This window comes from Schistocerca gregaria, chromosome 11 (assembly GCF_023897955.1).
Source record: "Schistocerca gregaria isolate iqSchGreg1 chromosome 11, iqSchGreg1.2, whole genome shotgun sequence".
Classification (NCBI taxonomy): Eukaryota; Metazoa; Arthropoda; class Insecta; order Orthoptera; family Acrididae; genus Schistocerca; species Schistocerca gregaria.
Window position 1 is genome coordinate 5728808 of NC_064930.1, and position 11193 is coordinate 5740000.

At 51.9% G+C, this 11193-nt stretch overlaps 2 non-coding genes across 2 annotated transcripts; both read right to left on the bottom strand.

Annotated features, from left to right (window-relative positions):
* Positions 1 to 297: 297 nt before the first annotated feature.
* Trnaa-agc (transfer RNA alanine (anticodon AGC)) lies at positions 298 to 371 on the bottom strand. Its single transcript has one exon. It is a non-coding gene; the product is annotated as a tRNA-Ala (tRNA).
* Positions 372 to 3426: 3055 nt separating this feature from the next.
* On the bottom strand, positions 3427 to 3500 carry Trnaa-agc (transfer RNA alanine (anticodon AGC)). Its single transcript has one exon. It is a non-coding gene; the product is annotated as a tRNA-Ala (tRNA).
* Between the last annotated feature and the right edge of the window lie 7693 nt (positions 3501 to 11193).

The window sequence follows — 11193 nt, forward strand, 5'->3', positions numbered from 1 at the left end:
ACCAGCAACACCAGTAGCAGCCGACTGCACGCAAAGAATGGGAACGTGCAGTGGGATTTACGTGAACTCGGCGCAAGGCAGATCTTTCCGACGTAGGCTTGAGAATCTTATGGGAACATTTGTACTGTTTCTAAATTAAGTGTAGGTGTGGGAGGAGGGTGCTTCCCGCGCACGAATAAAAGCACGCTTGACAATTGTGGATGCTAATCGTTCGCTTGTATCTGCCTAGACACCTCTGCTGGTTGGGAATTATTCCACTTGCATGGCAAGGTGCGCTTGTAGGTGTGTTAAAGATTCTGGAGGCGCTGGGTATCGATCCCAGTACCTCTCGCACGCTAAGCGAGCGCTCTACCATCTGAGCTACGCCCACCCCGCCGTTGACTAATAGTGTTACATACAGCCATATCAACGTCACAGACCCTTGCACTCCCATTATTCCGCAGACAAACGACACTTTCTGTGTATCAGTGAGGGTGTCTTTCAGGTTTCGTGCATTCTGTATCGAATCGTAGTTGGCCACAATGAAAGTGGCACGCATAACGTCGAAAATAGAGTTCGGACACCGCTCTGAGTAAGACGAACGTGTTGTCCACTCTCTAGACTTCAATGACGTTATGCCGTGATACCTAAGACAGATCTGCACTCGATGACACCTCGATAACAGCCGGTACCCACACTTACATCTGGCACTCCTGATGACAGTATACATCATATCAGTCTATGACGCTGGTTTTGCAACTTCTTGCGTGCCTTTATGTTCGCCGCGACCAACACTTACCATGCACTGACCACAAAACATGGAGGAGCCGGGGATTTAACCCGAGACCATTCACACGCTAAGCGAACGATCTGCCAACTGAGCTACGGCTACACACACGACCAAGCCTGGCTATTCTCCATTCTTTGCGACTCTGTTGTGCACGGGCACGATGGTTGGTTGGTTTGTAGCGGCGAAGGTACCAGAGTACAAAGGCGCGGACACGTTCATATACACAAGAGTTCCATGTAGTTCCGATGCTCTGGTATTACGAATGCAAATTCCGTCTGTTTTTAACGTCTTAAATTGAAAGGGCGGTCACAAATTGGTCCATTTCACTCCTTGTCGACAATCACACAGCACCTGAGGTAACAAGCACATCTCGAGCCCCATTGTGCTCTCCATTGCTCATGCCAACTCAGTGCCTCGCTCTTTGCTACTGTGTAAAACTCTTGTCGTCCAACTGCGAAACACTGGGACACGTCTTCATTGCACTGATATACTACGAAACGCTGCCCAAACTTGGCAATCACCCCTGCAGCCGACTTTACACGACGCTCAAGCAACGCTCACGCTAGTGACAGCCTTATTTATAGTTCGACGTCGCGCCAAAGCGAATGAGCACATTTCGCCTACGGCTTAGGCCGCTCTCCTAGTGTGGCTGCTCTGTGTCTGCAGGCAACGAGGGGCTGCAAGCTTCCTGTGTTCGCACCTATATCACCTGTGCTTCCTTGTCAGAGACAGACTATTCGAAAACATACAACTCACTCCATGAATTGATTGCTACGGCATCTGTTATCAGCAGTCACAACCAGCAACACCAGTAGCAGCCGACTGCACGCAAAGAATGGGAACGTGCAGTGGGATTTACGTGAACTCGGCGCAAGGCAGATCTTTCCGACGTAGGCTTGAGAATCTTATGGGAACATTTGTACTGTTTCTAAATTAAGTGTAGGTGTGGGAGGAGGGTGCTTCCCGCGCACGAATAAAAGCACGCTTGACAATTGTGGATGCTAATCGTTCGCTTGTATCTGCCTAGACACCTCTGCTGGTTGGGAATTATTCCACTTGCATGGCAAGGTGCGCTTGTAGGTGTGTTAAAAATTCTGGAGGCGCTGGGTATCGATCCCAGTACCTCTCGCACGCTAAGCTCTACTACCATCTGAGCTACGCCCACCCCCCCGTTGACTAATAGTGCTACATACAGCCATATCAACGTCACAGACCCTTGCACTCCCATTATTCCGCAGACAAACGACACTTTCTATGTATCAGTGAGGGTGTCTTTCAGGTTTCGTGCATTCTGTATCGAATCGTAGTTGGCCACAATGAAAGTGGCACGCATAACGTCGAAAATAGAGTTCGGACACCGCTCTGAGTAAGACGAACGTGTTGTCCACTCTCTAGACTTCAATGACGCTATGCCGTGATACCTAAGACAGGTCTGCACTCGATGAAACCTCGATAACAGCCGGTCCCCACACTTACATCTGGCTCTCCTGATGACAGTATACATCATATCAGTCTGTGACGGTGGTTTTGCAACTTCTTGCGTGCCTTTATGTTCGCCGCGACCAACACTTACCATGCACTTACCACAAAACATGCAGGAGCCGGGGATTGAACCGGAGACTTTTCACACGCTAAGCGAACGATCTGCCAACTGAGCTACGGCTGCACACACGACCAAGCCTGGCTATTCTCCATTCTTTGCGACTCTGTTGTGCACGGGCACGATGGTTGGTTGGTTTGTAGCGGCGAAGGTACCAGAGTACAAAGGCGCGGACACGTTCATATACACAAGAGTTCCAAGTAGTTCCGATGCTCTGGTATTACGAATGCAAATTCCGTCTGTTTTTAACGTCTTAAATTGAAAGGGCGGTCACAAATTGGTCCATTTCACTCCTTGTCGACAATCACACAGCACCTGAGGTAACAAGCACATCTCGAGCCCCATTGTGCTCTCCATTGTTCATGCCAACTCAGTGCCTCGCTCTTTGCTACTGTGTAAAACTCTTGTCGTCCAACTGCGAAACACTAGGACACGTCTTCATTGCACTGATATACTACGAAACGCTGCCCAAACTTGGCAATCACCCCTGCAGCCGACTTTTCCGACGTTACACGACGCTCACGCTAGTGACAGCCTTATTTATAGTTCGACTTCGCGCCAAAGCGAATGAGCACATTTCTCCTACGGCTTAGGCCGCTCTCCTAGTGTGGCTGCTCTGTGTCTGCAGGCAACGAGGGGCTGCAAGCTTCCTGTGTTCGCACCTATATCACCTGTGCTTGCTTGTCAGAGACAGACTATCGCAAAACATACAACTCACTCCATGAATTGATTGCTACGGCATCTGTTATCAGCAGTCACAACCAGCAACACCAGTAGCAGCCGACTGCACGCAAAGAATGGGAACGTGCAGTGGGATTTACGTGAACTCGGCGCAAGGCAGATCTTTCCGACGTAGGCTTGAGAATCTTATGGGAACATTTGTACTGTTTCTAAATTAAGTGTAGGTGTGGGAGGAGGGTGCTTCCTGCGCACGAATAAAAGCACGCTTGACAATTGTGGTTGCTAATCGTTCGCTTGTATCTGCCTAGACACCTCTGCTGGTTGGGAATTATTCCACTTGCATGGCAAGGTGCGCTTGTAGGTGTGTTAAAGATTCTGGAGGCGCTGGGTATCGATCCCAGTACCTCTCGCACGCTAAGCGAGCGCTCTACCATCTGAGCTACGCCCACCCCCCCGTTGACTAATAGTGTTACATACAGCCATATCAACGTCACAGACCCTTGCACTCCCATTATTCCGCAGACAAACGACACTTTCTGTGTATCAGTGAGGGTGTCTTTCAGGTTTCGTGCATTCTGTATCGAATCGTAGTTGGCCACAATGAAAGTGGCACGCATAACGTCGAAAATAGAGTTCGGACACCGCTCTGAGTAAGACGAACGTGTTGTCCACTCTCTAGACTTCAATGACGTTATGCCGTGATACCTAAGACAGGTCAGCACTCGATGACACCTCGATAACAGCCGGCCCCACACTTACATCTGGCTCTCCTGATGACAGTATACATCATATCAGTCTGTGACGCTGGTTTTGTAACTTCTTGCGTGCCTTTATGTTCGCCGCGACCAACACTTACCATGCACTGACCACAAAACATGGAGGAGCCGGGGTTTGAACCCGAGACCTTTCACACGCTAAGCGAACGATCTGCCAACTGAGCTACGGCTGCACACACGACCAAGCCTGGCTATTCTCCATTCTTTGCGACTCTGATGTGCACGGGCACGATGGTTGGTTGGTTTGTAGCGGCGAAGGTACCAGAGTACAAAGGCGCGGACACGTTCATATACACAAGAGTTCCAAGTAGTTCCGATGCTCTGGTATTACGAATGCAAATTCCCTCTGTTTTTAACGTCTTAAATTGAAAGGGCGGTCACAAATTGGTCCATTTCACTCCTTGTCGACAATCACACAGCACCTGAGGTAACAAGCACATCTCGAGCCCCATTGTGCTCTCCATTGTTCATGCCAACTCAGTGCCTCGCTCTTTGCTACTGTGTAAAACTCTTGTCGTCCAACTGCGAAACACTGGGACACGTCTTCATTGCACTGATATACTACGAAACGCTGCCCAAACTTGGCAATCACCCCTGCAGCCGACTTTACACGACGCTCACGCTAGTGACAGCCTTATTTATAGTTCGACGTCGCGCCAAAGCGAATGAGCACATTTCGCCTACGGCTTAGGCCGCTCTCCTAGTGTGGCTGCTCTGTGTCTGCAGGCAACGAGCGGCTGCAAGCTTCCTGTGTTCGCACCTATATCACCTGTGCTTGCTTGTCAGAGACAGACTATCGCAAAACATACAACTCACTCCATGAATTGATTGCTACGGCATCTGTTATCAGCAGTCACAACCAGCAACACCAGTAGCAGCCGACTGCACGCAAAGAATGGGAACGTGCAGTGGGATTTACGTGAACTCGGCGCAAGGCAGATCTTTCCGACGTAGGCTTGAGAATCTTATTGGAACATTTGTACTGTTTCTAAATTAAGTGTAGGTGTGGGAGGAGGGTGCTTCCTGCGCACGAATAAAAGCACGCTTGACAATTGTGGATGCTAATCGTTCGCTTGTATCTGCCTAGACACCTCTGCTGGTTGGGAATTATTCCACTTGCATGGCAAGGTGCGCTTGTAGGTGTGTTAAAAATTCTGGAGGCGCTGGGTATCGATCCCAGTACCTCTCGCACGCTAAGCTCTACTACCATCTGAGCTACGCCCACCCCCCCCCCCCCCCCCGTTGACTAATAGTGCTACATACAGCCATATCAACGTCACATACCCTTGCACTCCCATTATTCCGCAGACAAACGTCACTTTCTATGTATCAGTGAGGGTGTCTTTCAGGTTTCGTGCATTCTGTATCGAATCGTAGTTGGCCACAATGAAAGTGGCACGCATAACGTCGGAAATAGAGTTCGGACACCGCTCTGAGTAAGACGAACGTGTTGTCCACTCTCTAGACTTCAATACCTAAGACAGATCTGCACTCGATGACACCTCGATAACAGCCGGTCCCCACACTTACATCTGGCACTCCTGATGACACTATACATCATATCAGTCTGTGACGCTGGTTTTGCAACTTCTTGCGTGCCTTTATGTTCGCCGCGACCAACACTTACCATGCACTGACCACAAAACATGGAGGAGCCGGGGATTGAACCCGAGACCATTCACACGCTACGCGAACGATTTGCCAACTGAGCTACGGCTGCACACACGACCAAGCCTGGCTATACTCCATTCTTTGCGACTCTGTTGTGCACGGGCACGATGGTTGGTTGGTTTGTAGCGGCGAAGGTACCACAGTACAAAGGCGCGGACACGTTCATATACACAAGAGTTCCAAGTAGTCCCGATGCTCTGGTATGACGAATGCAAATTCCGTCTGTTTTTAACGTCTTAAATTGAAAGGGCGGTCACAAATTGGTCCATTTCACTCCTTGTCGACAATCACACAGCACCTGAAGTAACAAGCACATCTCGAGCCCCATTGTGCTCTCCATTGCTCATGCCAACTCAGTGCCTCGCTCTTTGCTACTGTGTAAAACTCTTGTCGTCCAACTGCGAAACACTGGGACACGGCTTCATTGCACTGATATACTACGAAACGCTGCCCAAACTTGGCAATCACCCCTGAAGACGACTTTTCCGACTTTACACGACGCTCACGCTAGTGAGAGCCTTATTTATAGTTCGACGTCGCGCCAAAGCGAATGAGCACATTTCGCCTACGGCTTAGGCCGCTCTCCTAGTGTGGCTGCTCTGTGTCTGCAGGCAACGAGGGGCTGCAAGCTTCCTGTGTTCGCACCTGTATCACCTGTGCTTGCTTGTCAGAGACAGACTATCGCAAAACATACAACTCACTCCATGAATTGGTTGCTACGGCATCTGTTATCAGCAGTCACAACCAGCGACACCAGTAGCAGCCGACTGCACGCAAAGAATGGGAACGTGCAGTGGGATTTACGTGAACTCGGGGCAAGGCAGATCTTTCCGACGTAGGCTTGAGAATCTTATGGGAACATTTGTACTGTTTCTAAATTAAGTGTAGGTGTGGGAGGAGGGTGCTTCCTGCGCACGAATAAAAGCACGCTTGACAATTGTGGATGCTAATCGTTCGCTTGTATCTGCCTAGACACCTCTGCTGGTTGGGAATTATTCCACTTGCATGGCAAGGTGCGCTTGTAGGTGTGTTAAAAATTCTGGAGGCGCTGGGTATCGATCCCAGTACCTCTCGCACGCTAAGCTCTACCATCTGAGCTACGCCCACCCCCCCGTTGACTAATAGTGCTACATACAGCCATATCAACGTCACAGACCCTTGCACTCCCATTATTCCGCAGACAAACGACACTTTCTATGTATCAGTGAGGGTGTCTTTCAGGTTTCGTGCATTCTGTATCGAATCGTAGTTGGCCACAATGAAAGTGGCACGCATAACGTCAAAAAAAGAGTTCGGACAACGCTCTGAGTAAGACGAACGTGTTGTCCACTCTCTAGACTTCAATGACGTTATGCCGTGATACCTAAGACAGGTCTGCTCTCGATGACACCTCGATTACAGCCGGTCCCCACACTTACATCTGGCTCTCCTGATGACAGTATACATCATATCAGTCTGTGATGGTGGTTTTGCAACTTCTTGCGTGCCTTTATGTTCGCCGCGACCAACACTTACCATGCACTGACCACAAAACAAGGAGGAGCCGGGGATTGAACCCGAAACCTTTCACACGCTAAGCAAACGATCTTCCAACTGAGCTACGGCTGCACACACGACCAAGCCTGGCTATTCTCCATTCTTTGCGACTCTGTTGTGCACGGGCACGATGGTTGGATGGTTTGTAGCGGCGAAGGTACCAGAGTACAAAGGCGCGGACACGTTCATATACACAAGAGTTCCAAGTAGTTCCGATGCTCTGCTATTACGAATGCAAATTCCGTCTGTTTTTAACGTCTTAAATTGAAAGGGCGGTCACAAATTGGTCCATTTCACTCCTTGTTGACAATCACACAGCACCTGAGGTAACAAGCACATCTCGAGCCCCATTGTGCTCTCCATTGTTCATGCCAACTCAGTGCCTCGCTCTTTGCTACTGTGTAAAACTCTTGTCGTCCAACTGCGAAACACTGGGACACGTCTTCATTGCACTGATATACTACGAAACGCTGCCCAAACTTGGCAATCACCCCTGCAGCCGACTTTACACGACGCTCAAGCAACGCTCACGCTTTTTTTTTTTCCTTTATTGTGATTTTAATACCTGTGACAAACAGGTAGGCCGGCAGCGGACCAAGTATGCCGCTCTTCGGCCTCAGAGTATACACAGAACAGAGATGAGTGAGATATAAAAACAATCAAGACGGCGGGGTACAAACAGTAGACAAAACAGAGTTAAAACGGAGTCGGTCACGTGCGTAGCACAATGGATAAAAGCGGAGAAACACGGTGCACAAACGCAGATGGCAGATGGCCACACGTGAACCAGCGGAGCACAAACGACGAAACACAAACACACTGCAGGAGAGTCGAGGCACAAACACATGCGATGGTCTTCGGCGTAGGACGATGAAAGTAACTGATGGAAGACAGCAGAGTCGTGGCCTGCCAAGGGGAAAAGGTGTGGGGAAGAGGAGAGAGAGGGGGAGGGGAAGATGCCAGTGGAGGAGAGGGATGGAGGAGAAGGGGGAGGGTAGGGGGAGTGGAAGCCCAAGGAGAAAGGGGAGGGGAGGGAGGGAGAGAAGGGAGAGAGGGTGCCCACAGGAAAAGGAGAGGAGAGGGAAGGTAAGGCTCAAAGTTGGTAGGAGGGGTAGATGGAGGGGAGGAGGGCATCATCAGGGAGGGGGAGTTGACGGAAGCCACCGAGGGAGAGGGTGTGGAGGGTGTAAAGATGGAGAGCAGGTGGGATATAGGAATGCAGGCGCGGCAGCGGGTTGGGGTGGGAGAGGATGGGAGAGACAAGAGGGTGTGGAGGATCAAGCTTGCGGGAGGTGTAGAGGATCCGTAACCGTTCGAGGAAAAGGAGGAGGTGCGGGAAGGGAATCAGGTCATAGAGGATCCGCGTGGGGGAAGGGAGACGGATGCGATAGGCGAGGCGGAGCGCATGGCGTTCTAGGATCTGAATGGACTTGTAGAAGGTAGGAGGGGCAGAGATCCAGGCGGGATGAGCATAGCAAAGGATAGGACGGATGAGGGACTTGTAGGTGTAGAGGATGGTGGAAGGGTCCAGACCCCATGTACGGCCAGAAAGGAGCTTAAGGAGGCGGAGGCGGGAGCGGGCCTTGGCTTGGATCGTCCGGAGATGTGGGTTCCAGGAGAGGCGACGGTCGAGGGTGACACCAAGGTACTTGAGAGTAGGTGTGAGGGTGATGGGACGGCCATAAATAGTAAGATAGAAATCAAGGAGACGGAAGGAACGAGTGGTTTTGCCTACAATGATCGCCTGGGTCTTGGAAGGATTGACCTTGAGCAACCACTGGTTACACCAAGTGGTGAACCGGTCAAGATAGGATTGGAGAAGGTGCTGGGAGCGTTGCAGGGTGGGAGCGAGGGCAAGGAAGGCAGTGTCATCGGCGTACTGGAGAAGGTGTAGGGGAGGTGCAGGTGGAGGCATGTCTGCCGTGTAAAGGAGGTAGAGAAGAGGGGAAAGGACGGAACCTTGGGGCACACCGGCGGAGGGGTAGAAGGTGTAGGAATCAGTGTTGTGGATGGTGACATAGGAAGGACGGTGGGAAAGGAAGGAAGCGACCAGACGGACATAGTTGAGAGGAAGAGCAAAGGTTTGGAGCTTGAAAAGGAGACCGGAATGCCACACACGGTCATATGCGCGTTCGAGGTCGAGGGAAAGGAAGATGGCGGAACGACGGGAATTGAGTTGTTCGGAGAGGAGGTGAGTGAGGTGAAGGAGGAGGTCATCGGCTGAGAAGGACGGCCGGAAGCCACATTGGGTAGGGGGGAGGAGGCGGTGTTGGTGAAGGTGCTTGTGTAGGCGGCGGGTAAGAATGGATTCCAGGACCTTGCTGAAGACCGAGGTAAGGCTGATGGGACGGTAGGAGGAGACAGCGGAAGGCGGTTTGTCGGGCTTGAGGAACATCAGGATCCGGGAGGTTTTCCACAGGTCGGGGTAGTAGCCGGTGGACAGGACCACATTGTAGAGCCTGGCCAATGTGGAGAGGAAGGAGGCAGGAGCTTCACGGAGGTGACGGTAAGTAACACGATCGTGACCGGGAGCAGTGTTGCGTTTAGGGCGAAGTGTAGCAATGATATCTTGAGTGGTGATTGGGGTATTTAGTTCTGTGTGTGTGATGTTGTCCAAGTACTGGAAGCCAGGAGCAAGCGGGGGGACAGAGGTATCAGTTCGATCACGGACATCAGGAAAGAGGGAATAATCGAACTGGGGATCGTCAGGGATGGTAAGGATATCGGAGAGGTAGGAGGCGAAATGGTTGGCCTTACTAAGGGCATCAGGGAAGGGGTGGTCATCATGAAGGAGAGGGTAGTAGGGAGAGGGTTTAGATCCGGTAAGGCGGCGGAAGGCTGACCAGTACTTGGACGAGTTGATAGGTAAGGTGGCATTAAGACGGGTGCATGTCTGTCGCCAGTCCCGGCGTTTCTTTGCCGTGAGTAAGTTCCTGATGTGTCGCTGTAGTTGCCGGTGGCGTCGTAGTGTGTCCTGGTCACGTGTGTGAAGGAAGGCACGGTAGAGCCGGCGGGATTCACGCAGGAGAAGGACGGCCTGTGGGGGTAAGGTGGGGCGGTGCGGATGGATGGCAATGGTAGGGACGTGGGCCTCCACGGCCTCAGACAAGGTCTGCTGGAGAAAGGAGGCAGCACGGGTAACGTCATCAGGTTGGTGGTAGGTGAGGGGGTGGCTATCGACCTGGAGAGCAAGGGAGTCCCGGTAGGCATTCCAGTTGGCACGGGAGTAGTCATGGACATATTTCGGGGGAGGGTCATGGCGCGGGTCGGGACGGGGGCGACGACCGTCTGATACAGTGAGGAGGACAGGGAGATGGTCACTGCCAATGGGATCAAGGACGTCCACCGCTATGCGGCCAAGCAGGGTGGGGGAGGCTAGGACGACATCGGGAGTGGTATTGGATTCAGGGCGGGTGTGTTGGGGAATTGGAAGGACGTCGCCTTGAAGGGTGGCAAGGAACCGATGCCACCGCCGTAACTGGGCGGCAGAACGACTATGGATGTTAAGGTCGGCGGCGATCACGTAGGAGGAGAAGGTACGGTCGATGTGGGAAAGGAAGTCGAAAGGAATAGGTGCAGCGGGGCGGACATAGATGGTGGCACAGGTAAGGGTAAGGCCGGGGAAGAAGAGACTAAGGATCAAGTGTTCTGTGGGGTCAGGAAGGAGGGGTTGGAGCCGGACAGGGATCTGGCGGTGGTGGCCAATGGCAACTCCGCCACGCGCTATCTGGAGTGGATTGTCAGACCGGTGAAGGAGGTAGGGCGAGGTGTGGACGGTGTGGTGGGGCTGAAGAAAGGTTTCGTTCAGAAGGAAGGCATCCACACGGTGGGTCGTAAGGGTATGCATAAGGAGGTGCTTGTTGGTGGGAAGGGAGCGGATGTTATTGAACAGGAGACGGTGCTGTCGTGCCATAATGGGAATTTAAACGAGGGTGTCGAGACGGGAGAAGGTGAAATGGGCCTGGTTGTGGGAATAGGTGGCGTAGGTGTTGAGGTGGAACACGGAACGGGCAGCGAGGGAAATCTGGTGGAGGGTGTGGGGACGCTGAAAGGGATGGACGTTCTGGAGCACTATTGTGACGAACCTGATGATGTCCTCTGCGGAGGGGGGAGGACGGAGGGAATTGCCAGGAGGGGTGGGGTCATCCAAAGGGCGGAGA